The 6441-nt window shown below is 43.8% G+C and overlaps 1 non-coding gene across 1 annotated transcript; it reads right to left on the reverse strand.

Annotated features, from left to right (window-relative positions):
• Positions 1 to 5270: 5270 nt before the first annotated feature.
• Positions 5271 to 5431, reverse strand: LOC136321381 (U1 spliceosomal RNA). Its single transcript, XR_010728639.1, has one exon. It is a non-coding gene; the product is annotated as a U1 spliceosomal RNA (small nuclear RNA).
• Positions 5432 to 6441: the final 1010 nt, after the last annotated feature.

Here is a 6441-nt window from a genome sequence, read left to right on the forward strand (position 1 = left end):
CTATAACATTGATATACAGAAACATTAAGACTCTCAAGGTAACACAATCAAAGACATTTACAAATCTTTCAGGGTTCCTTTTCCCTCACTAGCCTAGAGGTATTTTACTTCAAGATTCCAGGAAAGGGCCTGACCTGTGGTGGCGCAGTGGATCAAGCGTTGACCTGGAATGCTGAGGTCGCTGGTTCAGAACCCTGGTCTTGCCTGGTCAGGGCACATGTGGGAGTTGATGCATCCTGCTCCTCCCCCCATTCTCTCTTTCTCTCTCTCTCTCTCTCTCTCTCTCTCTCTCTCTCTCTGTCTCTCTTCTCTAAAATGAATAATAAATTAAAAAAAAAAGATTCCAGGAAAGGGAAAAACTACAATCAATGCAAGGTGGTATGTAAATTCTGTCTCCTATTGAAAGAGAAGTTCCTCAGTTAAGCTTAATCTTTTCAGAGAATTTAAAACCAAATGACCCTAGTTGTCCTTGTAAGTCAAGAGACTTTTACATTCCTTTTCCTCCATTTTCCAAGGAAAGGACAGGAAAGCCTGACCTTTTCTTCCTAGAATATCAATATCAATTTGCAGCTTTTTGGTGCCTTACAACATAGGAATAGAATATTCTCTCACATAACACCAGTACGGTTATCAACTTCAGAGCATTTAACATTGATTTAATACTTTAGTCCATATTCCACTTTTTTTTCAGTTGTCCCAATAATTTCCTTACACAGCATGTTTTTCTCTCTAGTCTAGGATTTAATTTTATATTCAGAAAGAACAACATGCTTCCAGAAATCTAAATCATTCAAAATGAGTATGGAAATCTGTAAAGCCAGTAGCCAAGGCCAGGGCCACCATCACAGCAGCCGGACTCATGCAGGTTCGCATTAGATTCGGACAGTCGGTAAAGAAACAATGGAGCCCAAAACTGATAGGCCATTTTCTTTAATTCTAGCTTGCACCTGGCAGGCAAGTAAAAACACACGCTGGGCTCCAAAACCCACTCACATTCAGTGCTCACAAAGCTACTGATTTATCCGAGTTTCCTAGAATCAAAGGTTTCTAGCTCACCAGCCTTATTCTCCTCAGTTCCCCATCTCCTTCCTTCTCCAGCGTCAAACTGCACAAACTGGCTTCTCACTCAATACTCCGCCATCTTGGCTGCTTCTCCTGGCCACATGGCCTCTTTCTGCTCTCTGCTCTGCTCTCTCTGCTCTCTCATGCTAATCTCAGGAACCAAGTGAGCAAGCTCCCATTCTGCCCCTATTTTATAGTGTAGAAATCCAAACCTTTAATCCAATATACAAAATTGTGAAGTCTCTAATACAAAATCACTTCTCTAAGGCATGATTGGATTGTACCACCCCACATCAAAAAGGGTGGGAAAGGCTTAATCCCCAAACCAAGCCCCAGGCTATAAGGATTCTCAACACACATTAATATCACCTGGGCAACGGCCTCCACGTGGGCAGTGTCATCTTTAACAAAGTGAGCATAATATATTTTATCTGCCCAACAAAATCTTACTCCCTTCCCTATCCTTTTCACTCCCACTGTCTTTTTCTTTTTTTTACAGAGACAGAGAGTGAGTCAGAGAGAGGGACAGACAGGGACAGACAGACAGGAACGGAGAGAGATGAGAAGCATCAGTCATCAGTTTTTTCATTGCGTGTTGCAACACCTTAGTTCATTGATTGCTCTCTCATATGTGCCTTGACTGCAGGCCTTCAGCAGACCGAGTAACCCCTTGCTGGAGCCAGCGACCTTGGGTTCAAGCTGCTGGGCTTTTGCTCAAACCAGATGAGCCCGCGCTCAAGCTGGCAACCTCGGGGTCTTGAACCTGGGTCCTCTGCATCCCAGTCCAACACTCTATCCACTGCGCCACCGCCTGGTCTGGCCACTCTGTCTCTTAAAAGACCAGTAGCACAGGTTTGAATCTAGAGGCTGTGTAGTGTTTTAATGTACAATAAGGCCCATTACCTCTCATAGTGTTTCATTTTCAGTGTTTTCCTAGCTGGGTTTTTTTTTTTTTTTTGTATTTTCTGAAGTTGGAAACGGGGAGGCAGTCAGACAGACTCCCACATGTGTCCGACCAAGATCCACCGGCATGCCCACCAGGGGGCGATGCTCCGCCCATCTGGGGCATTGCTCTGTTGCAACCAGAGCCATTCTAGTGCCTGAGGCAGAGGCCACAGAGCCACCCCCAGTGCCCGGCAAACTTTGCTCCAATGGAGCCTTGGCTGCAGGAGGGGAAGAGAGAGACAGAGAGGAAGGAGAGGGGGAGGTGTGGAGAAGCAGATGGGTGCTTCTCCTGTGTGCCCTGGCCGGGAATCAAACCCTGGACTCCTGCGCGCCAGGCCGACACTCTACCACTGAGCCAACCGGCCAGGGCCTTCCTAGCTGTTTTGTTTTTGTTTTTTTTCTCATTTTTCTGAAGCTGGAAACAGGGAGAGACAGTCAGACAGACTCCCGCATGCGCCCGACCGGGATCCACCCGGCACGCCCACCAGGGGCGATGCTCTGCCCACCAGGGGCGATGCTCTGCCCATCCTGGGCGTCGCCATGTTGCGACCAGAGCCACTCTAGCGCCTGGGGCAGAGGCCACAGAGCCATCCCCAGCGCCCGGGCCATCTTTGCTCCAATGGAGCCTTGGCTGCGGGAGGGGAAGAGAGAGACAGAGAGGAAAGCGCGGCGGAGGGGTGGAGAAGCAAATGGGCGCTTCTCCTGTGTGTCCTGGCCGGGAATCGAACCCGGGTCCTCCGCACGCTAGGCCGACGCTCTACCGCTGAGCCAACCGGCCAGGGCCCTAGCTGTTTTTTAATGTTTGCTTTTCCAAATGAACTTTAGTATTAGTTTCCTAGCTCCAGTAACAAAAAAGCTTTTTGGTATTTTTATTGGGATTTTATTAAATGTATAAATTAGCAAGAACTGATATCTCTTATGAGAATGTCCTGTTCAAGAACAAAGGATGTCTTTACATTTGTTCAAGTATGATTTGTGGGTTTCAGAAATGTTTTCATGTGTTCTTCACAGGGGTTTTGAACACCTTTCAAATTTGATCTTAAGTATTTTGTCTTGTATGCTGCTAGTGTGGTTAGTTTTTCTCTCCCATTATATCTTTTAACTGGTTATTACTTTTTGCAAATGGAAGCTATTTTTTCATTTTCATGTCATATCCTCCTAATGAGAATGTAAACTCCATTGGCTAAATTTGTTTTATCTTTGATGCTCTAGGATTTTCTAGGTGTTCCCTATTCTTGCAATATTTGGTACTCTCACTCAGCCTTTTAAATTTCAGTCAAACTAGTGGATATAAAATATTATAACATTATGCCTTTGATTTTCTTTTATATTGGGGCTTTAATTTTCATTTCTCTAAAAATTAATGATGTTGAGGAACATTCAGAATGGGTTTTTTGCAATCTTGAGTCTTCTTTTGTGATATATGTGTTCAACTTTTGCTCACTTTGAATGGGTTGTCTGCCTTTTTTAAAAAAATTTTTTTTAATTTAATTTTTAGAGAGAGAGAAGGGAGAGAGAGAGAGAGAGAGAGAGAGAGAGAAGGGGGAGGAGCAGGAAGCATCAACTCCCATATGTGTCTTGACCAGGGAAGCCCAAGGTTTCAAACCGGCAACCTCAGTGTTCCAGGTCGACGCTTTATCCCACTGTGCCACCACAGGTCAGGCCCGGTTGTCTGCCTTTTAAAAATAGATTTCTAGGCCCTGGCTGGTTGGCTCAGCGGTAGAGCGTCGGCCTGGCGTGCTGGGGACCAGGGTTCAATTACCGGCCAGGGCACATAGGAGAAGCGCCCATTTGCTTCTCCACCCCCACCCCCTCCTTCCTCTCTGTCTCTCTCTTCCCCTCCTGCAGCCAAGGCTCCATTGGAGCAAAGATGGCCCGGGCACTGGGGATGGCTCCTTGGCCTCTGCCCCAGGCGCTAGAGTGGCTCTGGTCGCTGCAGAGTATTGCTCCGGAGGGGCAGAGCATCGCCCCCTGGTGGGCAGAGCGTCGCCCCTGGTGGGCGTGCCGGGTGGATCCCGGTTGGGCGCATGCGGGAGTCTGTCTGACTGTCTCTCCCTGTTTCCAGCTTCAGAAAAATACAAAAAAAAAAAAAAAAGATTTCTAGGAGTTGCATATATTACTTTATGTGGTTGATATGTATTTATATATAATAAAATTCCTTTTTTGTAAATATGTGTTGCCAAATCTTTTCCAGTCTGTGGCTTGCCTTTTTGTTCTGTAAATGGCATCATGTTGAACAGAAATCTTAATTTTAATGAAGTCCAGCTTATCAATGATGATTAATGTTCTGTGCCCTGTTTGATCATAAAAAATTCTTCTGTATGCTCTTCCAGGAGCTTGTCTGATTTGCCTTTCCTATTTAACTCGACAGGCCAAGGCCAGTTGGGAATTGATGTCTATGAGTGGGCTGAGACAGGAATTCTGTTCTGTTCTTTTCCCTCCACAGAGGCACTTGCCCCGGCACCATTTAGTGAAGTGACTGTCCTTTCCTCCTGCTCTACAAAGTTAATTTTTTTTATTTTTCCAGATCTTCAAGGGAACTTATTGAGAGAAACTTCCATGTATTAAAAGTATGCTGAGCTTTTTCCCATCACTGGCAGGTGTCACAACAGGTGGTCCCTTTATTGCCACTGCTTGGTAGGACAGATTGATGTGACCAGGGTAGCCACGAGCAACAATAAAATCACCATTATCATCCCACTAGATGTTGGTTTTCTGTCCACCATATTCTGACAGGTGTGAGGTGATAGCTCATTGTGGTTTTAATTTGCATTTTTTTTATGATTAGTGACATTGGTCATCTGTCCTCTTTGGAAGTCAGGTCCCTTGCCCATTTTTAAATTGGTTTGGTTGTTTGTTTTTGATGTTAAGTAGTATGAATTCTTTATAAATTTTGGATATTGACGTCTTAATCAGATACATCATTGGTGAATATCTTCTCCCATTCAGTAGGTTGTCTTTTTTGTTATGTTGATGGTTTCTCTTGCTGTGAAAGATTAAGTTTGATGTAGTTCCATTTGTTTATATTTTATTTTGTTCTCTTTGCCCAAGGAGACATATCAGAAAAAATATTACTATGAGCAGTTTCAGAGAGTTTACTGGCTATGTTTTCTTCTAGGAGTTTTATGGTTTTAGATTTTACATTTAAGTCTTGAATTCATTTTGAGTTTATTCTTATATATGGAGTAAGAAGGTGGTCTAGGTTTCATATTTTGCATATATCTGTCCAGTTTTCTTTTCTTTTCTTTTCTTTTTTTAATTTTTTAATGAGCGCGAACGCAGTCCCCCACTACCACAAATTATGCAGTCCAGTTTCCCACATTTGGGGAAATCGCAGGGTCAGCACATCCGGAGTGCAATGGATAAGCCTCGCCCTGGGAAAACCACCTTCATGATCATGGTATCTCCCCTGCCAGGTAACTATGTCCAGTTTTCTAACACCATTTATTAAACAACTATTGGCAAGGATGTGGGGAGAATGGAATTCTCATTTGCTGTTGGTGGGATTGAAAATTGGTGCAGCCATTATGGAAAGCAGTATGAAAGTTCCTTAAAAAATTAAAAATAGTACAACTTTATGACCCAGCAATTCTACTTCTGGGTAGTTATCCAAAGAAATCCAAAACACTAATCTGGAAAGAAATACGCACCTCTATGTCCATTGCAGCACTATTTACAAAAGCCAAGATATATGGAAGTAACCTAAGTGCCCAATAATGGATGACTGGATGAAGAAAATGTGGTACACATATACAAGGGAATATTACTGAACCATAAAAAAGAATGGAATCTGTGGGAGACTGCAAGCTGGCAAAGCCCTCATAGTTTAAGGCTTAAGCTAAAGGCTACACTCTTCCCAATACCTCCATGTTGGCCATGAAGCTGAGTGTTTCTACTCATCCCATCTCCAATTGTTTGATCAAGTCGCTAGAGGCAATTTACATGCTCTTCCTCTCACCCTTTGTTTGTTCTGATGTTGGTTGATTTCAGTTATGCATGGTAGAGTGATTCCTGTTTGCACCTTAAAGGGATTCCTGGCCTTAAGAGAATTCCTGTTTATGCCTCAGATATGACTTTGTATTGGAGACTTCCTTATTTGCATATGGCTCTGCACTATATAATAAAACAGACCCATGGCTTTGCTTTGTTCTTGCAAGCTATCAGCTGTGCAGAGACCTCCTGATCCCATCCTTTCCCTCCCTGAGTTTATTTCTTCATTCCACACCGTTCTCACTCAGGACCTGGACAATTACTAGCCACTCTGGTCTGTGGCAGGTGGCACCAAAACAGGGACCTAAGGGAGAGAAAACTAAACTAAAGGCAGGTGACAGAACACCCCAAGTGTGCACAGTGAGTAGAGAAAGTTTTCAGGGAAAGTATAGTCAGGAGTATCACTAGGGAACAGAATTTTTGTTGCATCCACAAAAATACTTG

Source organism: Saccopteryx bilineata, chromosome 1 (genome assembly GCF_036850765.1).
Source record: "Saccopteryx bilineata isolate mSacBil1 chromosome 1, mSacBil1_pri_phased_curated, whole genome shotgun sequence".
Classification (NCBI taxonomy): Eukaryota; Metazoa; Chordata; class Mammalia; order Chiroptera; family Emballonuridae; genus Saccopteryx; species Saccopteryx bilineata.